Source organism: Teleopsis dalmanni, chromosome X (assembly GCF_002237135.1).
Source record: "Teleopsis dalmanni isolate 2A chromosome X, ASM223713v2, whole genome shotgun sequence".
In the NCBI taxonomy this organism is placed as follows: domain Eukaryota; kingdom Metazoa; phylum Arthropoda; class Insecta; order Diptera; family Diopsidae; genus Teleopsis; species Teleopsis dalmanni.
Window position 1 is genome coordinate 59189770 of NC_051848.1, and position 27615 is coordinate 59217384.

General features: G+C 24.6%; 1 protein-coding gene across 1 annotated transcript in view; it reads left to right on the top strand.

The window, feature by feature from the left end:
* The window catches only part of LOC119687884 (sodium/potassium-transporting ATPase subunit beta-1), a 44309-nt gene that overhangs the window by 1780 nt on the left and 14914 nt on the right, over positions 1–27615 (top strand). The gene's annotated exons all lie outside the window — the stretch shown is intronic.

Genomic DNA, 27615 nt, shown 5'->3' on the forward strand with positions numbered 1-27615 from the left:
ATAACATTTCATTATAGTTGAATAATGTAGCATGTTCTATATAAAATAAAAATGAATTTAAAGAATTTTTTGAAAAATCTGTGGTACAAAGTTTATCAAAATATTTACTGAGAAAAGCCCATCTCTCAATGTCAATTGGCGTTTTTCGTCGATTTTTTTTTTATAGTATCTAGAAAATGCTTCAAAGCCAACAAAATATCTAAAGTCAAATATAGATATAAAGTCAAATAAAACAATAAATTGTATAATTTTCGAAAATATTTTAAAATCGGTTTTGTTTTTTAAAAATTTTAGCTTTTATTTGGATCGATATTTTAAGTATATTCCTACACGTATTTCGGTAAATTCGCTTTTGCCTTCATCATGTATTTTTTTAAATCATATTTAATATATTTTAATATTAATAATTTTAATATTTTATTAATATTTTTAATATTAGGAATATAATGTAAAGCCAAATGTTTTCTAAACGCCTGTATTATTCTGTATCGAAAATATTTTTAAAATACTTAAGTACTCTAAATACCTACGAAATATATAGGTAAAATAAATATGATTACATATATTAGTCTCCTTACTAATATATGTAATCATATTTAAAAGAAAAAATAATTTTTATGGACTCGAAAATATTTTCATATTATTTTAAAGAAACAAATTAACACTATAATACTATATGAATACCATAATATCTATAGTATTTTCAATTATTTATAGTTTTCAAGATGTGTTCTTCTTCAAAATCTAGTGAACATGATCAGCTATAGTCTATATAGTTGTATGAAGATCAATATTATTATTTGAGTTACTTCAATCATAAAAAGTATAGTTCAACTATAAATTTTTACTTCACATTTAGAATCTTTAAAAAATTACCAAAATAAAAAAAATAAAAATATATTTAAAAAATATTATAAAAAATTTTGTTTTATTTTAATTTTATATATACATAAGTAAAGGATAAAGTAATAAAATGACTTAGACAGAAAATTATCAGATTACTGTCTTCTATTATCAGCTATTAGGCTTAATAAAATGTTATTACCTTAGATTAAGTTAAAGTTTATTTTACTTGTTATATGTTTAGATTCGTGCATAAATTTATAAGTACAATTTTATAATATAAATAAAAAAGAATTGAGTATTATAACTATTTTTATTTTTTACCAAAATAATATAAACACTGCAAATCTAAAATATCTAAAACCCCAGAGCAGATGGAATAGTTTTAATATACTCAAAGGCAATGTTGCACTAAGTCTATCTGTAAGCCTTGAGATACTATTTAAAACCTTCATAAATGATTCTATAGCAAAATTCATAAAAATTATTAGTTTAGAAGCTGCAGATTTTTTTTTTTAGCTTCAATTATCTTACAAAATATTACCAGAATTCAAAAAAATAAACATTATTTAAGAAAAAATAAAATAAATAATAAAATAAAATAATAAAATTAAACACATAACACAAAATATTAAAAATATACTTTGCAACTTATACAGTCCAATCTTGGAGTCATTGTATGTAATATGATGATTAAGGGTACTCAATTGATGTTCTGACGATTATAACAGTCCTATGAAGTTTTTATACAAACTGAATAAGAATATTTTATATATATACTTATATTATGTACATTCTTGCAATCATTGATAAAACAATGTAAATTTTTAATTTTGCGATTAATTAGAAATTAATTAATAAAATGTAAATAATATGATATAAATTAGATACACAATAAATACAGTGCCAATCAATAGTTTTTTTATTCTGATTTATTAATTATGAAATGGGTAATTAGTTAATTTATTCTAGTATTATAGTAACATGTCGAGCTTAATGTCTTTTTAAGTATATATGCATAACTTCAGAAACTGTGAAATATATGTGAATATTTCTATTTATTGGCACTTTTAACATACCAAGGTGCTTATGTCTTTAAATTATAAGAATTAATTTCGATTGTTTATTTACCATTAAAGAATAATGATCGATGGAGAATGGGTCAAAAATTTTAGTTTATATATCAAGACACTAACATCAATTCTGAAAATGTTTGGTTTATTAACACAACCTTACTTCCTCAGCACAAATCTCTGTATTAGCCGTAATTTTTTCCTTCAGAGTAGCAAAAAAATACTCGTAACTTACAAAAGAAAACATGTGAAGCAACAACAATGTTCCCAAAATCTTCAGAGTTAGGTTTTACTTGCAAAAAATTTTAATTCTTAAGTGGCAGTGCAGCCAAATTGAAAAATCAGTCTATTATAAATGTTCACTGGTAATTTATTTTAAAATTTTAGTCATCCGTTGAAATCATATGAGCATTTCAATTACTATATATAAAATAAAAATGCTTACTATTGCCTTTCTATATTAATATTCATTTTGTTCTCTTTTATTTAAATTTATTATTTTAGTGTTTACAATTTTCATATTTTATATTGCACAAAATACAACAGAAAATATATGTCAAAAAAAAAAGCATTAAACATATTTTAAAAGTGATGCCAATTACTTTCAACCAGACTTAATGCTGTTTTTTTACAACTCTGAAAGAAAAAATTGCGGCTATTGTAGCAGTATTTGTGTTTATAAAGTATCTCTGTGTGAACGATAGAGTTTCATTTAAACTCCTTTCGATTTTTTGTATAAATCCAGTATGTATTCCACAACGCAGTAAAACTTTTTTTTTATTATTTTTGATGTTATTTTAAATTTAATATTTCTTTAGAAGGTCTCAACCTGTTTTCAAAATCGTCAATATTCTTAATATTATACAAACTTTTGTAATTTTTTAAAAAAATCCACACAAAAATGAATGAATTAATTTTTTAAATCTTTATGTACATATACAAAAGTAGTTTATAATTATAATATCACATGATATTCATATTTTTTTATTGAAGTACATTAAGAGAAAATGACTTTTTCCGATTTATACCTCATTATTATTTACAACTTATGATTATAATTATTATTTTTAATAATAATTAACTGTGAACAATAGATAAAGTAAAGATATTATTACTATAGATTTAAGATAGATGCAACTATAAGTATTTTTTATAACTTGCAGTGGGAAAAAAACCTTTAAATTAATTATCATTAAAGAAATCACATAGCTTCAACTGGTTGGCGGAGGTCATGTATGGACCTGATAGACCTAAATCTATTAGCAATAAAAATAAATATTAGTTTTATTACATGAAACAATGAAGTACTTAAATTTTGTTGCGTAGTCTTTAGTCATCTGCATATATTACATACAAAAAAATTCCCTTTCTTATATAGAATTTAAGTATGCAAATAGAATAAATTAAAAAAACAAAAATTTTATGACAAAAAGGCAATATATAGTGAAATATAAAATACTTTGTGTAAAATGTATGTAATGGTTTTTTTAATTTTTTATCATTAATTATTTTAAGATTGTTTTTTATTTTTAATTATAATTTCACAAATTTATCTGACTTCACATATAAGTAAAAAAAAAAAAATTTTTTAATTATTCGCTGCCTAAATGATAATTGAACAATCTATAATGATCGACTAAGGTAGAATTATTTCATTATTTTTGCAAATTAACAAATTACAGCAACACTGATAAATCTTAGTTTTTCACTAACTTTTGTTTAAAAATATTATAAATTATAGCTGAAATAAATAAAAATCAACACGACACCAAAAAAATCTGATTGAAAGTTATATATTTACAATCCTAAATACTTGTTAGGCCAGCAGAAAGAAAAATGGTTAAATGAGGTTGAAATTTACAATACCTGCACGTTTAAATTATTTAAATGTTTCATATATCAAACCAGTCATGAAAAAATTAAAAAAATGTTTAATTTTTGAATTTTTGAAAAATTAACACACAAAAAAGGTTTTTTTAAAAGCTGAAGTACTCGGTGTTGTTAGCATTTCGAAACACAAAACAAAAGGTAAATGACTTCATTATATATATATATACGTAATATATGTATATATCTATATATAGCAGATTTGTTTGTTATATTTTCAAACATTTATTAATATGTTCGTCAATGTATTGATAGCATTGTCCGCAGCTGCTTCAAATTGCTTATAAAATTACTTACGTTTCATTATTTTTAGTTCAGAGAACAGTATATATAACTTATATGTTTATTGCATGAAAATAGTAATATTATTTATTAAATTTTTCAAAAAAATTTTTTTTAATAAATATTTTTTTAAAATTTATTTATTTACATATATTAATAATAAAAGAATCTAACTTCAATCAAAGTGTTCCATTAAGAACGTTAATACATTTTTCTTCTTCTTCTTAGTATCCGTTTCCCTTAGTGGGGCATAGAGCCGCAACGATTCTCAAAAACCGCACTATGTTAGGTGCTTCTTTGCATATATCGTTCCATGTGTAGTGCGTTTCTGTCATTTCTCTATCAATTGTCCTTCTCCAAGTTAAAGCCGGTGTACCAGGGCATGTGATGCCCTTTTTACTTGTATTATATTTTTTAACTATATTAATCTACTGAATGTTATTATAATTTATTGTAATTTGACTAAAATTATTGTCTGAATGGGAGATCAAATATGTGCAATCTCTTTAGTCTTCTAACATTCTCAGTTTTATACTATAGAGCTGTAGTTCTTTTACGATATTCAAAACTGTAATTTCTGTAATAACGCATTTTTTTTATAGGGAAGATCTTCATTAGCGATAACGAATCATAACACGTATAAAATTTTTCCCAAGTTCAAATGTATAATATTTTCTCTATCCCTTTGAGTATTATCCCTTTGTGGACTTATGTACCTACTCAATCTTTCCAAATTTTTAAATCTTTAAGTAATTTTTTTAGTAACTTAACAGCACATCTCTTATATAGATAATACCTGCAATAACGATTGCAAACCTATAATAATACACACGATCAAAAATATAAGGCCCTGCTTTTATTTATTTACTTTTTAAAGCAATTTTCGTTGATCTAGACCTTTATGAATACGAGTGTGAGTCACAAACTAAGTCTGTGTGACTAATCTAAGTACTTTACATTAAAATCATTGCAGTATGTCTATTTGAAAGATCATATATACAGTGTTGTCCCTTTTCAAACATGAATTAATGAAAAATTAAATAAATTACGAGATATCAACTTTTTATGAGTGATCTGTAAATATATGCTATGCCTTTTGTAAACTACTTGTAATAAAATTCTTAGCACCCTTGTCAATTTTATTAATTATTTCTAAAAGTGTTCACCATTTATATATGTTTTCTTTATTTGCTGCCTTCATCTCATCACAATATGAGGTGTGCTTAAATGGAATTCAATGGGTTACTAAAGTTGTTCTTTGATCTATGAGTGTAGATCGTGTTCTAAAGTCTTAACTTTTTTGATTGTATCTCTTAACAAATGTTGGTCCCATAAGCTTTACAAGGAATTTCACACACCATATCAATTTAATAAAAGAATGTTTAAAACCGATATTAAATCGTTATTAATATAAAGAACTTTAAATAAAAATTTATAAGATTTGATGATCGTACATATTTTGAACATACTTTATATTAACAACTTGAACAATTATTTTTATTTAAGGAAAAACTTTGAAATCATGTTAATTAAGTGGATGAGAGTCTGATTAGGGAAAAATTTCGTCTCATCCCGCTAGTAAACTATTGTTTATTATAATTAAAGTAATTTGTAGATTAAAAATTTTATTACTAGTATGAGTTTCTAAATTAAAAAACTGGTTTCTTATCACAGGGCTCTAAATACTTAAACCATATAATCTTAACATAACTATAGTAAACATTTTAACAGTAGTTAGAATTATAAGTAGAAATAAATACTTAAACATAAATATTACACAAAATTTAAAAAACTTAAACAAATTATTATTTATTTTATTATTTTATACAAATCTTAATTACAAAATAATACTTTGATGTAAGATATTAAGAAGCTCTAATATCATATAAATTATAATATATGTCTGGTAATTAATCAATTATAAGTTTGCAATAATAAAGTCTTAGAGAAAGATAGTTAATATATTTAAGAATAATATCAGTTTTTTCATCATATCAGAGAACAATGTATTATATATACATACATATAAATATATATATTTTTTTATTTAGAAAACATTCGCTTCGCAAGCTGCAAAAAAGCAAAGAACACATTTAAAATAGGTACATAAATAATTTTGTTAAAATTCTCTGAACTCTGAAGCACAAACTTTCAATAATAAATCTATAAAATAAAATTGGGGTCAATTTTTATAGATTCCTTTTTAAAATTTATATATTTAATTTGTTTTCTTTATTATCTTATTGCATTAATAATATTTTTTATGGTATAAATTAAAGCAGTGTAAACTACCATAATTCAATATGTTGTTATTCCGAGTAAGATATCGTTTTAAGCACTATAAATCCAATAAATAATTGTAGGAGAACATATAAGATCCTTAATTTAATATTATTAAAATTTATTTTTTTAATAAATAAAAAAAATTTTTTTTTTGTGATATTTGTATTGTGTAATGTGTGTACTATAATAAGAAATCTATTTTCAAATACAATAAAGAATAATTGTGAGAAAAATTTTTAATCCAAAAATGCAGTTTTTAATCAATCCTCTTTTTGATACTAACAAATATTCATTATCAAAAGTCTTAGGGAAGAATGATTTTTGTGTAATTGTTGTTTACGATAAAATTAATAAATCTCGCAACCCAAATGACTTAAATATACAAACATATAAAAAAAAAATATATATATAAAGAACATAAAACAAGATATCAAAAAAATGGATTCAACAAAGTGTGTTTAAATTTTTTAGAATAGCACAAACGGCCTAAAGAATTCCAAAAAATTCTTGAAAAATAGCAAACATCGTTTGCAACCTAAACAAGAAGAGTCTAAATTCACTCTCTCGTGCACTAACAGGCCACGACGTCTGCAATAAACACCTCCACAAAATAAGTATATCCGACACAAATATTTAGAAGAACAGTAGAAGAAACAAAATATTAGCTGCATACCAACTAAAGGATGAAGACTTTCAAAAACTCTCTCCGAAGAAGCTGGCTCGATTCCTCGAGGTACTAAATGTCTAAATACAAAAGAGTGCACAATAGATCAAGCTAGTCGCAGTGCAGAAAAGCCTTAACCAAACCCATAAACCATTACATTACAACTTATCACAAACTCTCGATGATAAAAAACGAGATGATAATATTGTACATACATATTTTTGTCTCCATAAAATAATTATTTGTTTGCATTACAATATCATAATAAATTATGTATATATGCAATACTATTTATCAGTAACTAAGTTCTAGTATTTTAGTTTTATTAAATACAAAGTATGAGTAAAATTTAAAGCGTGCTTAACATTAATTTGCACAACAACTGTGCACATGCAATCATTATAAAACTGGGCAGGTGTGAACAAATATTGTAGTTCCGAGCACATGACACCGTCCCAATAGAATGCATTAAGTATTCCGTAAAGTAGAAAAATCATCAAACAAACGTCAACGACAAAAGTAGGTGTTTTATTTAATGCACATCAACGAATTTTTAAGCCAAATTTGAGTGAAACGCCTATAAAAACAATATTAACTTAAGGCCTATGAGGAGTAATTAACAAATGATGTCATTTAAAATTAAACACATTTTAAATGCAAAACCGTAAAAGTAAAACGCGAACATTAAAAACAACGAAGATGGAAATACTTAGGTCAATAAACTTTAATTAATTAATAATTAAGTAAAATATAAATTAATGCATTCTCACACAACGTACAGTAACGTCCCTAGTGCTAAGTACATATAATTCGTTAATTCCCTTCAACGAGTAGTAACTTTTCCGTTTGTCTGTCTGCCGTTTATTTATTTAACTATACACTTTATAAAAAAATATATACAATATATAGTATAAAATATTCATAATATACAATAAAGCAACTTTTTGAAAGCTATAAATATAAATGAAGCTTGAAATTTTATATAATAATATTTTAATTAATTTTTACAATTTTTTTTTGCTTTTTGAATAATTGCGATTAATCTATAGTCGTTAACTCATCTAAAAATCGCAATTAAAGAGAAACAAAATAAAACAATAAAAATCTACAATCTTTTATTAATTCTATATACAATATCAACTTGGTGGCTTTATCTTATAATTATGGCCAATTCCAAAAACAGTAATTCCATTTATGTAATGACTTAAACTGTTAAAATCAGTAACACATATAAGCATACATATTTGCACATATTTATCTTGGAAACAGACAGACTAGATTTAATTGATAAGCTTTGATAATACAGACAATCAACCTCAACACATGCTCGCATATCTTCACAGAAGATAAAAATTGTAAAAAAATATTTCATTTTAAATGCGTGATAGGCTATACTTGAACACTACTACAGCCTATTAACAAAATTTTTATTTGCCATTTAGCAACTTTTTTAATTTAAAAAATACTGGAAGTACTTGACAACAAAAATTCCCGATTTTGTTTTCATAGCCGTTAAGAATATTTTACCATTATTTGCATAGATACTTATTTGATTCCACAGCGACTAATAAATCTCTATGAGTTTAATAGCGGCGACAGTACATTAGTAGCATCGATAGTGAAATAAAATATTTCTCTCATTTATATTATAAATCCATTGAAGAGAATATAAAACTACGGAAATATTTGAATAGCAAATATACACAAATGCAAATAATGCAAATAATATATTTTATAGCTGAACTGCCTTTTAGAAATGTAAAGATTTTATTACTAAGTTGTATATAAATAATAAGATATAGTAGGTCTAAATATCTCAAAAAATCAAGAATGACATTAACCTAGAAGCAATGGCGCTGGTAGATAAAATTGATGATAAATAGATATAAAGTTTTTTTTTTTAGACCAGCTTTTCCCATCCATTCCCATCCATCCTTTAAAAAAAACCTTACCTTTAAGGTCAGGTAAGCAGAATAGTCCATTATTTATTACTTTTCGAACTTCAATTTTTCCATAAACTTAAAACCGTGGAGACTTTCTCATCAATGCTATTAATGTCAATTTTTTTATTGCCTTCTTAACAATCGATTCAATCTACTGGTAGTACATACGACCCACTTGAGATATACGAATTTAGACAATAAATAATGAATTATTTTATATATAATAACAGTTGAATATTAATAGCTTTATATTAAAATCATTAATATTATAATAATTGATAAATATTAAAATTAATATATAATATTATAATACAAAACATGTTCAAATCGCTTAAAATATAAACCGTAATTTTTATATAAAAAAGGATATAATACCTTCAGTTAAGTTAGTTAAAGTCTTAAAAGCAAAGAATTTTTTATTAAATAATTTAATAATCACCCAACGATTATATTAGGCACTTCAATCCCATAAACAAATACTGTACTTTATCATGACAGATGTTTTGATGCTAAGCGAAGATAGAAAGAACCTGAAATCTACCTTTAATTACATTCCCATCATTCCACTTGCATTGGAAAATATATCACCGTTGTGCATATAACACAAAAAATTATTAATTTCCATTTCTTATCAAATTCTATATAAATATTTTCAGACTACAAAAAAATTTATAAAAAAAACAAAATAACAACCCAAACGAAATTTATTTATATTATATATCACAATCAACTAACATATATTTATATCAGTGAGTGTTTTTTTGCGTCAACTGATAATTTAATCACAAGAACTGCCCATGGTTTTACAATTCAACTTCACAAGGTCAGTTGTACTGATATTATTTATATCAAATATTATTTAGCATATCATATTGCATGACTATTTAAAACTGACTTAGTCATCTATTACACACTTTTCAATTATTTATATATATATATATATTCTATTTATTCGATTATACATAGATTTTATTATTAATGTATGATATTTTAGTTGGTTTGAAAAAAATTTAAGTTCCCTCCCCATACATGTTTCGTAGTCTGCAAACCTGTAGGCCTTATTAGATAGCATAGCCAATTTGTTAAGGTTGAACTAATATTATATATTATTAGATTTTCTGTTATAATTCTTGAGTTGTTTTTAGTTAAGTTTAATGATATTACAATTACATTATCATATATTAGAGATGTCGTTCATCGATTTAGATTGTGATAAACCTGATGTGTTATCTTTTATTCTTTCCTAATAAAAAAGGAACATAAATCTCTCCCAGGCTATAAAAGGGTACGGAAGCCACAAACTTCAATTTCTTCTCTCGCAAGTTTGTTTGCCTTATTACTTTTAACTCCATCATTTATATATAATATAATAACATATAATATATGTAATATAATATAAAATATATAAAATGTAAAATATAATATATTGTATATAATAAATAATGTATAATATAATATATAATAATATACAATATATTATTTATAATACATTATATATAATGTATAATATATTATATAAAATATGAAATATATAATATAAAATATAATATTATAATATACAATATTATATTATAATGTTATAATAATATTTTATATACACATATTGTTCTTCTTAATATGTTAACTTGTCATACTGTGTATTGTGATATTTCTATATTTCGCATACTTTTGTTATAAAAATAACTCATATAGAAGATAATTCAATCCTTATAAAAAAATATTATATATACATATATGTATATATTATATTAATAACGCTATAAGTCATGAGGTAGATGTATGTATATAACAGATAAATTGAATAAAGATCTAAATATTGAAAACTAGTATTTAAGGAAATTTGATAACAGGTGTTAAATTTTCAAAAGAAATGTTTTTACGTTATTAATATAATTAAAATATTTTTACGTAGTTTTTGAGATTTCAAGTATAAATACGTGTTTATTTTCTAATATTAAATTTAAATTTAGTATACAACTTTAATTTATTTTTACAAGCCAAAGTATTATCAACAGAACCGTGTATGATTTGCAAAATATAATGTTAAATAACAGAAAGGGCATTTAATTTACATGAAAATCTCTTGTATAACTATATAGACTATATAGTCTTGGCTTACAACTATGAAGGCATTAACAATGATATAACATATATTATAATTATAAACTCATTTTATACATATTTTGACGTAAGCAAGTAACACTTATTATGTTATATACTTGATAAAAATTAAGGTTAATTTATTATTATTATTATTATTGAAATTAAATACGTAAACAAAATTGTTCGATTAAAACTGATACAATATAAGAGCAAGATAAATACATTTATATTAGCTCAGAAAAAATTAATAAGAGTTTTCAATAAAAGTACTTTAAAGGAGAATCATTATTCAATGCTTATATAATGCTGTGATTTTTATGTCGAATTTCAAATTAAAAAAAAAGTCACAGTCATTTTTATCAGACCATCGAATATGGAAATCTCTTGATAAGATTGCAACTTATCAACTTGAATAAAACATATAATAATATTTAATTATCTGCAATACGGACTACTTCAGTCGCACAGCTACACACAGCGCATAAACACTTATGAAGTAGAGTATATTGACCAACCAGATAGTTGATTAAGATTACTTCAACATACATATATACTTTTTATATAAAGCGGAAAAAATTTCCATTTTAAATGAAATCATAAATAATACATAAAATACAGATATACAGGGTTTACTCTATACACATATTAAGCAGTAAAATTTTGTGAAAAATCGCTAGCAAATATTTCAAGAATATTAAAATTTTAATTTATTTTAATCAAGCTTTAATGAAAAATTTAAATAAATTTACATTTTTCTAGTTTACTTAATAACTCCAGACAAAAGCTTGACTTGATGTGGTAGCAAATCTACTGTTTGCGTCAAACTGAAATCGTTTTTAAATTCTTTGAAATGCCAAGTTGTTTTTGTTTTTCTTTTGCTTTAATGATTCACGATTTATTTTTTCTTAGTTATTATAATTATAAATTATAAAAAAATTATAATTTAATTAAAATGAAAAGTGCAAATACATATTCACTCAGTACAAAACGCAAAGAAACGGTTGCAGCTTTTTAGTAATCAAATTATAAATTACACTAGTCAACATGTTTCATTTTCAAGTCCAAATAAATTCCGTTTATATCGAAAATGATACTTTAAACAACCTGCCAAAGGATTTCGAGATATGGGCGAGTAACGGCTTTTTTATTTTAGGCATGTTCCTTTGAATCTGTATAGCCATTTTAAATAAACCTGTTTGAATGTTCTAGCTATTACTAGATAAAACAGGAGAAATCACTACATAGTCAAATTCTATAGTCAGTCAGCTAGAAAACAGAGTCTTCTTAACACCAAAATTGCTTAAAAAAATAAAATTTTTTAAAAAAAACTAATATTTTTTTTTAAAAATTTTTTTTATTTAACTACTGACCAATTAGTCCGTTAAAAAAAAAACAAAATTCTTATTAGAAACAGAAATAACAATATAGCTGAACTCCTTTCTATAACGAACATCTCCATACTATACTCCATAACGAAATTTTTTTTAATTTTTTATATGTAAAAGCAGTTATTTTATATGCTTTTATATATATAATACCTACATATCAATAAATAAAAAACAAATTTATAAAGAAATTTAGTAAAAATTAAAATTCTAAAAATGTATACATAGCTCTTTTAAACAAAATGTTTCTATTCGTGGATCTAAAATATCGTCTCTGCATGTAACCAGATGAAACTGGTGATTCAATTTTGATCTTTACTCTCGTTGTTCTCTCGCTGTCTGCCTTTAGAAAATCCTCACCGGGAAGATTTTGGCATGCAGTCGAAGAATTGAATGTCGTCTGTACGATTAGGGTTTCTAACCATTGAATTTACTATATGATCTGAATCATACAGAATATCAAAAGTGAAACATTTTTCTTTTCACATTTTCACAATATACCGTATGATAGTATGATAAGACTACTTTTTAAAACTATAAGATTAAACCAAATCATATTTTCATTAAAATTGTAATTTGTAATTGTAATAATTTAATAGATCTCATTGTTGTAAACTTATGAACTTATTTTAAAGTTCTTGATCATTGTAATTAAATTGTTTTAAGAATTAAAAATATGTATTTTTCTTGCTTTTATACGGTAAACAAGGTTTTCTGTAAATATCTCAGTCATTTAAAGCTAAACTGTTGTTTAAGTTAATAAACGACCAATTCCAGAGTTATAGATTTGATAGACAAACTACCATAACAAGACTATAAAATATTTTATGTCTAAACGAATTTTTGGCTCGCCAGTATATAGACAATCAATGAATTAATATGTGTTCAGAATCACTGATAAATAATATGAACCAAAAAACTGCAACGAGTCATAATTTTAATACTCAGAGTACACTCATAAAAAACCAAGTATAAATGCGTATAAATGTTTTTCTCACATTCGCTACTGAAATGATTCATAAGTGTTTTTCGTTGCTAATGAGTCGTTACATCATTGCGTACACATTTCTACCTAAAGTAGCATAAATGGCAAATGACTCATGAATCATATACTCGGGTATATACTCGAGTGTTTTGAAACAATGAATGTACTCGTCAAAAATGAATATGGCAAAAGTCTTCAATATCCTCTACTATGACTATGTCTTTAGTTATTAGGAACTTTAAATAAGAGGAAGTTTGATTTCAGCTTTATCTTACGACCAAATAGGTACATGCAAATTGATTTTTCCATAATATCATAGAGAATATTATTATAATAATTTGTTATCGGGCTAATTGGTCAAATTTAAATATAAATAAAAAGACACTAATTTATTATTTATATTTAAAAATCGTTTATACTTTATTTCCGATATTTCGACTATCTTCGATAGTCATCTTCAGGGAAAACTGAGAATATTATATATATTTATATTTAATCGCGTTTTGAATATCATATCATTTTCCACAGAAAACCTATAGATAAAGTTAATTTCAATAATCTTGTTTAATCTATGTTTAATATAAAAACAACTGTTAATGAAGTTTAGAAATAAATAGGTAACCAATGGACCAGACAATTGATATATATGCTTTGCTTTAATTATTGAAATTATTAAACACTTTCCATAAAATAATCATTTTTTTTTTAAATAATTTTAAATTTCATTATAGTATAGTAAAATAATATAATTATATAAAGTATATTATAAAAGAAAATTATAATAAGATACATTTTTTTTCTTATTGCAAAACATTGTATCCAAGGCAGTTGTTATATTCTTATTTTCAAATGTATGCATATAATAAAGAGCATGTATAGGCATTATATTTTTAGCGGCAGACTTTTAAAAGGCGTCTGTATGCCTCACATTTTGAATGAAATTTTTATATATGAATTACTCACATTGTGCCTACACTTTTAGCTCAATATCTCACGCTGCATATACTATATATAAATAATATATTAATATAAATAAAAAAAAACTTTTTGAGGTCGCTCTATACTTTCTAGCTACGAATAACATTTTTTTTCTACTACATCAAAAGTCATCTGGAAACAAATTTTTGTTATATATTCTTTTTTTCATTGCACTTATTAAGCATATTTAATTTTTAAATATTTAACAATATATGATAAAAAGTTCAAAAAAGTAATATATTATTAATTATTGAATATACTATTTTTAATATATTAGTATTAATATTAATATATTAATTTATTATTTTTATAAGCATATAATTATAATATTGTCTTTACTTACAAAAACTATATTATTATATGACTGCTCAGCTTTAATAACGCTGAGAAAAAACTGATTCCATATGGAACTTCTGTCACCAGAACAGATTAAGAACTTTTCTCTAGATTTTGTTCTGGACTTTATTCACAAATCTTTAAGAGGCTTTGTGTAATCAATAGTGAAACTGGTACCGGCTGTTGGGCGATATTACGTTGAAACTTTTAATAATAGTTTTAATATTTACAAATACCCTGGTACATTGTCAATAAAACATAGCTATAAATTTAAAATTAAAATTTAATATTTTTATTTAAAATTTATTTTTTTTACTATTTTATTCTTATTTATTTAATCAGTGCCAAGAAAATGTTTGTAATAAATGTGTGAAGATTTCTTTTTTTTTTTTCAATTAAACAGAAGCTTCAAGAATATTTTCAGATTTATATTATTCATATTTGTTTAATATTTGCTTAATAAATTATACAAAAAAATGTAAATAATAAAAATACAAATAATTTTAATTACAATCTAAAATACTGAAGTTTATTATTTTAAAAGCAGTATTAACTACAACGATTTATGACTTGCTTATTTATAGTAATAAATTATGATGCATCTATATATCTCATCAGCATAAAAAAATTATTATTTAAATTGAAAATATTTGAATATGTGTATATACAATAAAATATACTGATGAACTACTTAATTGTACATTGTAAATAATATATTTATTATAAAATTTAATTAACTATTTCTTACAGACAATCGTGAACGTAAGAACACACATTGTACAGGTATATATATACTCGTATATATATATATGCATAAGTATAATTTCGTGAATTAGAATTTTTAATGATTTTTTCACTTCATTTCAATTTAAGTAAAAATTAACATTAATTTTTGGTTGTTCGTAGAATAAAATTATTCTTTTCAAGTAAATCAAATTAATCATACAGACTGCTCATCATATAAAATACAGATTATAAAAACTCGTAATTGTGCCAAGCAATAAAATATAAGATAAATAGATAATAATAAGGCAAAATTTCTACGTATTATACTTGCGTCATTCAGTGCAAAAATTATCAACCTTAAAATAAATAATTAAAAAAATATTTATTATAAAACCTAAAAATTACTTTTTAGCACAAAATCAAGCTTTGTATTTTATAATGTATTAATATTCCACCGGTATTAAATAAAAACAATATATAATGATTGTTATAAATTATTATAAATTTAAATTAATTGAATTTGATTGATCTAATCACATGTCTTCTTCTTATTTGGCACTACAGTCCAGTATGAAGCTTGGCCTCTCTCACGATCTGCCTCCATCTGTCCCTATCTTCTGCTACTCTCTTCCAGTTCAATACTCCAATCGTTCTAAACTAATCACATATATGACAAAAAATTATTTTAGAAATAGAAATATATAACACAACATTTTAATTTTTTATTTTTGAACAGCTGTTTCGGGTATTACCAAATACCCATCCTTTGAAAATATATTCTTTGGAATTATTTGTTTAATTCAATAATAATATTCAATAATAATATTCGATAATTATTTCAAAAAATGTATATTACTATAATTTAAAATAATATTTTTTTCTGTTTATTTATTAGAACTCATACATTCATAGCCTATCAATAGTATTTAAATATAAGCTCTACTAATTTTTTTTTTAGTTATTCTTTTTGAAAGACAGTTCCAGTATAATATAACTTTTAAGGTCTTTTAGCTTGATTGAAACAATTTACATAGTGAATATATTATAGAGACATTTATGTGGAGGATTGTACAATGTATGAGATTTATAAGTCCTTGTAGATTGCGTGATTGGAAATAAATTAGGGAACTTCAAAAATTCTTAAAAAAACTATTTATTGAAATTTCTGTAAGAAATCTTTATTAGGGTTGCTTGAAAGTCTATATAGCTGTATTCAATGTGCCCAATTCATTTGAAGAATAATATTTAAGTTAGGAAAGTTTGCATTTAAAGTATATAATACATATTATTATATATAATATATATAATATATTATATTATACATATTACAATATTTCTAATATGTGATTTTCATGGGAAATTGTTTTTTAACCACAAAAACCTTTGGTGAAACCTGGGTAAAATGTGCTAGCATAAAAGTCAAATACGGCTTTAGCACTGATTCTGAATTTCAGATTTAACAGGGTACGAGTTCGATTTCTGGTACTTGTAGTCTCAATAAATTATTTATGAAAATTAAATACAAGAATTAATTCCAAGACTACTGATGATGTGTATTTGACAATACTCGAAACAGCTGTATGATCAGCCAAAAATTCAAATAATTAAAATAATATAAAAATAATTTTTATTGTTGTAGCTCACTACTATTCGAAACTTCTCTAGTAAATCTTATATACACTTATAAAGAAATGTTAAACAAGGAACTAAGTTGAACTTAATTTTCTTTTATTTCTTGATCATTTTTGAGTAGGTATAGTTAACCGAATTTTAGCTCCATTAGAATCAGTAAACTATATAAGTAACTTTGGCATATAATTAAGCGATCACAAAATTATTTTTCAATATTTTTGAAGAAAATTTTATATATTAAAATAAATATACATAAGTTTATGTATTGAATGGGTGTTAAGGTAAATTCAATACGAAAAACATCTTTATTAATGCCTTTATTACAACTTATAGTGAATTTTATTTAAATAATTTTCTCACTAATCTCCTAAAACCAACAAAACGTTATATTATATTATTCATTTACAGTAAACTATTCAACTAATATTAAAAACAACAAAATTCACCAATTCTACTGAAATATACGAGTAAAAATACTTTAAATGAAAAAACCTATTTACTTCCTTGTTACAAAATATTAAAATTCATTATAAACAATTTAATTAATACATATAACACGTACTTGAGTTTGGCTTGAAAAAAAGTTATTTTTTTCATTGTCACTGAAAAAAATACTTGTTTTAAATTGCTAACTAATGTGGTTAGTGAGGTTCAATGTAAAACTAATAAGTTAACAAATAGAAAACTAATATATTGACTTATTAACTTGGTAACAGAATTGGATTTATAAATGCGTATATAATTTCTGGGCTAAACGAGAGAACATAACTTAATAAATTCAGTTACTAAAATACTAAAAATTTTGAAAAACCACAGATAATATTATATTTATAAAAAAAAATTTTTTTATTAAAGTATCTTATCAAACTTAGCTTTTATTAAACAATTATTTTTTACATATGAAATCTATCTTAATGATGGCTACTTATTTGTCAGAAGCATTAGATATTTATCATAATCAATAATTAAAAAAAATTGTTTGCTTACTTTATATCTCAAATATCGAATAAAGGCTACCGATATACTAAATCATCTGATCAGACCTTGAGAAAAATTTTAATTACTCTTTCACTTTATTACGACACATACCAATTTTTGTTTGCAGTCAAGATTCGAAAATAATATGTATTTGCATTCGAACATAAAAATCTTGCCAGAATCTAGATAATGTAGAGATCACGTAATTTCATTTGCTGAGAGATAAGTTTGCATTAGAATGATTTCACAGATAGTCATGTCGTTTCATTTAGTTGAAGAGGAAATATTTATAGACTCAGACGACTTGTTAGTTGTGAGTACTTTTGTAGACTTAATTTACAATTTTCAACATTATATAAATAATAATGAATTAAATAATATTATTAAAATATTCCGACATAGAAATATTTATATATTTTTGAAACAAAAAACAATAAACTTAATATAAACAAACTTGTATGTATATATAAATATATCTTTCCTAATTCTTTGACTTCGAGCAATCTTTTTTTTAATTAAATGCTAAAATGCTTAATGCTAATTACATTATAATTAAACATAATAAAATTTTAATAATTTGATAGATCTATTTTAAAATATATATCGAAATAATTTTATACTCCTTAATATTGATTCATAAAATAATGTTAATAATTTAAAAGTAATTAATTAATCGTAATTAATTAGTAATCGTCTAAGTAATTTAAATTAAGTTAAATGAGTTCAAGAAACATGATATAATTAAATTACGGGAATCAAAGAAATTCGACCAGACCTGTGAAATCATGTTACATACCACTATACCTACTTCAAGACTATTAATATTCTTATTATTAAAAGAATACTCTCACACAGGTTTTTTTTTTAATATTATTGTATTTGAATATACTGTAGTTAGCTATTTACTTACGTATATTCATACATAGTATTCAAATTAAAGTAAATTGTTTAAAAATATTAAATAATAAAAATTTAATAATTTAATAGTCAAGGTTATTTGACTATCGAAGAATTTTTTTAATTAGTCACAATGATGTCTAGTATACCGTAATACAATAGCGCTTACTTTTCAAACCGGACAGGATTGGACCCAAAAACATAAGTTTTTTAATTCTGTGTGTACATGTACATATTTAAAATGTCATAATATGATATTTTAAAAATAGAACAATTGTGTCTAATACAATGAATTTGTATAGTGCTAGAATAAAAATAAGAAAGCTTCTTCACGTAGCAATACACTCCATATCCGCTATATTCATATTATTTACTAGCCAAAAAAATGTGGAGTTTGTCATCTCTATAGCAGCATTTGCACACACCATCGCAAGTGTTTTCATCATACATTTGTATCACCATAGGTGTCAATATTTTTAAGACAGCCTATTACCCTTTTGTACATCTCTTTACATACGCTCACGTTTAAGACTCATTATTATATGATTGCATCTAAAGTAAAAAAAACGTAGTTACACGTAACCTGTTGTACATTTTCATTTTCCTTTTCTTTATCAAAAGTTGTTCCCCTTTTTTTCCTTGTATTACGGATACCCTAATTTTTGGGACCTAACTGGCCGTAGCTACTACATGAATAATTGGTTTTTATAATTTTTAAGATTTTTAAAAATAAAAATATTATACACCACAATGTATTTTTTTTACGATTACATTCATTTATAGAAAAGATTCAATTTCACTGAAGTAAATTTCAGGAAAATGGATTATCTTCATAAATATATACTATATACAGAAGATTTGAACTTAAGGTTTAAATAGAATTTCAAAGTATTTCACTTTGATCTTGAACTGAACTAAATAGTATATTCCATTTTTAATTAGACTTTATATAATGAATAACTAAAATAATTAAATTTTGTATTTAAAGATTTGTGAATATATATAATCAGATTTCACATATATAATAGACTATTCACATGTTATTTCTTAATTTCCCTTAGCTACTTATCTAGATAAAATGATTGCTAACTTGTTGCATGTACTAATCATATTAATTTTAGAAAGGAGTTTTTCTTCGAATTTAGAGGTTATAGTATGATACGATTTTAATACGTTTTTGTTTTTATAAAATTATCTTTGTGCTTATATGCCGGCTAATCTAGATGCTTGAATCTTGATTTTACCATGTGAATAGCTTGTAATAAATATGCTGTCATTTATTACTTCTCCAAAGTATTTAAAGGATGCAACTTTCGTTCATATTCAAATTTTAGGAATTATAAATTTTATAATTATAACTATATAGCTAAAGCTTATATGCACATACATATAAAATAGTTAAAGCTAAAATTTTAAATAAATTTTTTTTTGTTTATATAAGATTAAAATTATTTAACAATAATAATGTATTTTAATATAATTATTGTATTGGAATAAAAATATATTTAATTGAATTTATACAAATATTTTTTAACCAGGCTATAAAATTAAGTCAACCATAACCTTTAGCTTGCTTAGTTATGTAAAATGGTTTGTTAATTTAATTAATATTAAAAAAAAAAACTTTAGTTAAGTACCCCAAATATTCATTTAATACCTACGGACGGACAGACAAAGCTATTGAGGTCACACATTATTCAATTGTTAAATTCAATTTGTTTAATTGATTTGCAATCAAATTTAAATAGCTATTATATGAAAACTCTTCGGAATTAACTAAAATTGCTGTACAATCCAATTATCTATGTTGTTATATATCTATATAATACTTATACAATACATTGTATGTATGTTAATATATATTATATAGGTACGTATATATATTTGCTCATATGGCTTTTGTCATTCTTGACACAGTAATGATCTCAAAGATTTTTCACTAAAAAATAATAAATGAGATTTTTATAATTTGAAATCTTTCTTTCGAATAAGAAAATACATTTAATAGACATTTTCTTGGAAATTCTTATTTAACGTAAATAAAAAAAAATAATTAAAAAAATTTCGACCCAAATATAAAAAAACTGTTGTTCAATTTTTTAAGGCAAAGGCGAACCACAAAATATATATTTTAAATAACTGAAAAATAACCGTGTCATTTTATATATTTAATAATAAAATACAATTGTGGTATATAATGATTCAGTTTATTTTTATAATATTTTTAGAATATAACAGTCAGCTTAACGCCTAAAAATCATTTATAACTCCAGCCGTTGTCGTATCTTATAAGTATTCTGATTAAATACAATACAATACCAAATACCGTGTTATGATTCATAACTTAGACTCCATCAATTACCGAAGAAATAATAATTCGCATATATGGATTAGTCACTTTCTACGCAGATAAGCAGAATCAAATATCTAAAAGGAACTCGAATTTATAATCCTTACGACAAATTAGGTTGTCCCACCAACATACAGAAGAGTGAAATTGAAGTAGAGTTAAGAACTGGAATAAATCTAAGCTATTGATAGAATCTGATAGAATTGAATGGAAATTTTATATAACCCTATATTCTAATTCTATGTTTCTATATGTTTGCATAAATATATAAACAATCGCATATTTTTCACTGTTTATTGATTAGTTTTCTGATATATACCTATTGAACGAGAATAAAAGTGGATAAACGTAGCGTACTTATCACCAATTTTTATTGTGAGTTCAGTAATTATAAATTTCTTTCTTCAGGGTTCAAACCATATATGGTATATTATATATACATATATTATACTTATTATACTCTATTATTATACTCTTCGTAATTTATTTGTATCTTTTTTATTAGAGCAATTACTTATCTGGAATATTTTGTAAAATAGTGACTGTAGTCTAATTTTATAAGTACTTTTAATAGTCAATTGTCATATATGACAAGTTACTTAATTTTATTGCTAGCAAAAAAATCAATATTAGACACCTTTTATTCATTACGGAGATATATCTAAATTAAGTTCTGTAAGGGGAGTTTTATATAGAGGTTTGATTTTTAAATTGATAATACGGTTTCTACAGGCAACTTATTTGACAACTATCAGTTGATTACTACCCAACGTTCGTTTAAAACACAGTCGCTGGCTACAGTGGTTGACGCCTCGTGCTGTGGTTCAATTGTGGAAATACAGTAGTTCGCAAGATATTTCATGAGAATTTGCTCAACTTTATTTTTGACACTTCTAGTTATTGTAATTCAATTGGCATTATATTTAGTTAGTTTTGACATTTCAAAATGAAAAGTCCATTGGTGGAACTATTGTCCTATAGAAATCAAGGTTGTTGCCGGTCGGTATGTTACGATCAACTGAAAGCACTATAACTTCAAATTTAATGATTTTTTGTGTCCAAAACTATAACAAATGACAAAACCATGAAATTTGGTCTATTTAAATAAACTAGAGGCCTTGGAATATTTTGAAATCTATATTTATAAAGTCATTGTCCATATATGACGACTGGTAATTGAAAATTTTTTTTTTTTTAAATAAATAATTTTTTTTGTTTGGAGGGTGGATGCTGCAATGGACGGCATATCATACAATGGATGTCATTTTGGACCTGAGTGATATAGTACAAATATTTAGTAAATCAAATTTTCTTTCTTCTATCTGTAATTGTTTTTAAGATATTAAAAAAAATTTAAAAGTTGAGCTAAATTTGCAAGGGGTTCCGGTGTAAGCCGTTTGAAATATTTTTAAAAGAATCCTGCCTTAAAAACTATATTTAAGTACAATTTCAATATCTCTACTTATTTAGAAAGTACCCAATTTTAATGGTCTAGTTAGACTATATTTAAGGACCATTTCATTACAATATCTCTACTGGTTTAGATAGTACCGAATTTTGATCGGTTAGTATCAATTTTGTGACACTGCTGTGACGCAAACGTGTACGAAATTTTATTTCAGCATTTAGGTTGGACTAGGTGATGTGGTGGGAGGAACAGGTCCTCCTCCTTTAACTAAAACGCCGTTTTGATTTCATAATTTTTTTTAATGGTGGATAGAAGAATGGTCATGTTAGCATGGCATAAAATTATCATTTCAACAACAGTTCCTGAAACTTCAGTCGATCACTTTTGATCAATTTTAAGGTTAAATCGTAACACAAATACCAATTTTAACTTATATTTTTTTTATATTAGAAATTAAACATTTAAACTTGCATTAAATAAATCAATAAGCACTTGTCGCAAATAATTTACTCTATGTAGTCATTAACTTAAGGCATAGAAAGTTTTATTCCATTGGAATTTTTTCAGATTGAGCTACAAGTATTTGTGAATAAATTAGACATCTGTTTCCATTTGATTTTTAATGATATAATAATAAAAATTGGAAAAGTTTACCATAAAAATTGATATCTACATATGTACCTTCCTTGTTCCCTTTTGTAAGCACTTTGTACAAATTGTTCACCAGCAATCAAAAAAACAAGTTTCTTATAAATTATATCAAACTGATCGAACGATTTGAAGTGCTGTTTTGTTTTTGACCGGGCTTAGGTTTTGTTCTGTTTACGTCTACGTTTACCTTTCTTAAGGTTTGATAACGTTTTGAAATTTATGACGCAGTTGTAGTAGCAATTTACATTTTAACTCACCGGTTAGTACAAATTAAAACGAGTTTTATCCGGAATTATCCAAAACTATCTGACTCTCTTGATTCAAATTAAATTGAGGTAGAGGTGCGAAATACAAAAGCGCAATAGGTTGGTTCGTTATACAAAAATTACAAAACCATTTAAAATTATTAATTAGACATGATTTTTTATAAAAAAAAAAATAATAATAACAACAGAAAATGTATTTATTTATCAGAAGATAAAATGTTTACTTGATTTTAAATTTTATTTATTCGCCGAAATTTTAACAAAAAACAACTCTAAGAAAAATGTGATTCAACATGATCAAAAAGTTCCCGCAAATCCCGCAAGTATATAAATTATATATATATATATATATATATATATATATATATGTATACTAACACATATGTGTACTAATTATTTAACACTATTTAATATGAAAGGGCATTTTATCGCTTGAATTAAAATAATTTTATTTATTTACCATACCAAAATATACTCTTCTGGATATAATTAATTTAATAAACACTTTAATACTCTATTAGCATATATTGTTACACATTTATATGCCTTCAATTATCAAGTCTATGTTAATTGTGTTAAGCATTCTGTAACTCACTTATTACAATAACTTGCGAAAATTGTCTAAATAGCAATATCAAAACCTTTTAAACTCTTATCATAAATTAATACACTACTGCGCCTCATAACCATCTATTCTTCTTAAAGTTCTCGTTTAATTTACAAATTTAATTTAAAAATATTGAAATGTTTAGTCTTTTAATTAAATTTTTTTATTAAATTTATTTATTACATTAAAAAATGTTTAATTAAATCGTATGTGAAAAGCAATAAAAATTTATTTGAACTAAAAATTAGTTGTAGACGTAACCGATCTATAAAGAAAAAGTCGCAGGTTGATTGTGCCAATCTAGTTCGTAGTTATAATTTATTACTCTTCATTTTAATCCAGTCTGGCTACTTATTCAGAAGCCCCTTAACATAATTTACAATTCATTTTATAATCATTTTAGTATGTATATATAAAATAATTTATAATATGTTATTATATTTTAAGATTCTAAAACTTAAGCTTAAAACTTATTAGAATGTCATTCAAGTTGCGCTCTCTCTTGCTCAAATTTATTCTAACGATCAAACTTGTACATGTTCATATTTAAGATTTGTCATTCAAGCAAAATTTTTTAAAAATAAGGGTGTTTGCGCACGCTGTAAGTGCGTTAGTGTAGTTAAGCAAAAATATGCTCTTGAATGACGAATGCAAGTTTTTGAGTGACAGACTATCATTCACAACACTTTGACAAGAAGCTGAATTATGTGCTCATCAAAATTTTGGTAAACGTGCCAACATGTTGATTGCGTGTCATTCAAAGGTGCAAACTATCTTCTTAAAGTGTCATTCATGGATACTATAAACATTCTCTGTTTATAGTCTGCAACGCGCTTTATTGTTAGTCTTTAAATAAAAGCGATTTAATAAAGATATATTATTAAATACAAAAAAAAAAATTATAATCAACATTTGTTCATTCTCTCTGAAATTTTTTTTTTTGTAATGACGAAATAGTTGTTCTCTCTCTCTCACTCTCTCTCTCTCTGTTCTTGTTAATGTCTCATTCGTTCCCTCTAACTTTCATTCATTCCCGTTCTTCCTCTTTATAACTTCCCCGCTCTATTCTCTAATCTATATCCCTAATTTCTCATTTTTTTCTATCATATCTCTTCTTATTTTTCTCCCCATTCCTTGCTATTGTCTCCTCTCTCTATATGCTTAATCCTTGAGCTTCATTTTATACCTAATTCGTAATATAGTCAAACTTCCATAACTCGAAGTATCATTTGGCAAGGGAAAGGTTCGACTTACGGAAATTTCGAGTTAAAAAATTTTTTTGTTAGTCTATGTAATTCGTTCTCTAAACCTTGTTGCACTTTATTTAATTCGAGTTATAGAAAATGCGAGTTATGAAAAATTCGACTTATGGAAGTTTGACTGTATTTAATTTTTTATGGCATGTTATCATTTATATCATTAGGAAATTTTAGTAACGCACTCTATTAAAGCCTTGTGTTATTTATAAGGTGAAACTTTATTTTCTTCCTTACTACTTTTAATTAAAATATGTAGCATGTTTCCGTAGAAAACACTTTATTTCAAAAAATACCAGCAAAGTAGACGGAGTCATGCGTGTTACATGGAAATCTTATGCTTAGACTTTTACTAAGGAATTTTATGTTGAGCTTACTAAAATATAGTATAATTCAAATTTTAGTGCCCATTAACGAGGAAACACATTTTATATGTCAGGTTTAGCTTGTTGAAGTATTAAATGACACGAAAATATACCACATAAAACATTTTGAAAAGAGAAAACATAATATTTTCAAGGTTCATCGGATAATGAAATTCCATTTGGACAGCAAAATAGGTCACTGAAACCCAAGTTGCAGTTAACTATGTTTTCCTTGCACACCCACCATGAATACAGAAATGACTAAGACTGGAAGCATTAAAAGTGAATTGACCTAGCAATGACAAAGTTATAGTTTCACATTTTTTATAATTTTATTTATTTTTATTATTTTTATTGTTTTTTGTTTTTCCTAATAAAGTTGTTTATATTGTATATTGGAACAAATTAGCCAATTGACTGGTTGTTAAATGTTTATTTACAAAGCGACGTTACTTTGTTATAATCACGTGTAAGGTTTTGTTAAAACAGTTGCACCGAACAGGACATTAACAAATTTATAGCTAACATTTATGTGTCAATAATAGCTAGTGTGTTTATATACAAATTACATCATCTTCGATAAGAAGATTAATCGAATGTCTTTAACAAGTGACAGTAAATATACTAATGCAGGTTAAGGTGAACGGAAATGCCCACAAGCATTTAATTGGCAATTAATTGAATTCAGTGCTTTACTTTTCTATAGCATGATTTACGATTGGAACATATGATTAAAAAAATAATGTTCACCTTAATTTTGTTAAGTATTCAATTTTGTCAATTCTCTACTAATATATTTTATATATTACTAAAAATATTCTAATTTCTTCAACCTTAATGTACTCATAGAAAGTCACACAAATCCATGCTTAAATGATTGAGTACGCACGCTTGTCAATGCAATGAACTGAGTATAACTGATTTCAGAGTCTTTTACTTATATGAGAATATGGATCAAAACGGTGCTTACATGTCTGTACATGTCTATCTACAACTTATGTCCGTAAAGCTCTCTATTTATATCATTTTAGTTTTTTTGTCTTTATGTGGAGAAAATAAAAGAGCTGAAGTCAGCGAGAGTCCAACATGCCACAAATGTTATATTAGAAGGTCATCGATAAATAAATTCCTATCAGTTAATATTTACCAGTTCAAAAGATTCTGTTTCAGCTTTACCCTTTTCTTTTGTTTTATTCTGCTCTGCTTTGCTCCGCTTGTTCTGGTTTACCTGTCTGATTTTCTCTCTTTTCTTCTTCTCTTTTTTTCTTCTCTTTTTTTCTTCTCTTTTTTTCTTTTCTTTTTTCTTCTCTTTTTTTCTTCTCTTTTTTTCTTCTCTTTTTTTCTTCTCTTTTTTTCTTCTCTTTTTTCTTCTCCCCTCTTATCTTCTTTTGTTTTTTTTTTTTTTTGTTTTTTTTTTTTTTGTTTTGTTTTGTTTTCTTTTCTTTCCTGATATTTCTATATTTTCTCTTTTTCTATCTTATCTTCTTTTCTTTTCTTTTTTTTCTATTATTTGCTTCTCTTCTCTTTTTCTCTTTTTAGCTACTCCCTTATCTTCTCCCGTTTTTGTTTGCTTTTCTTTTATTTCATTTTCTTTTCTTTTATTTTCTTTTCTTTTATTTTCTTTTCTTTCTTTTCTACTCTCTCCTTTCTTCACTCTCCATTTTTCACTCTACTTTTTTCACTCTACTTTTTTTTCTCTTCCTTCTTCTCTTGTCTT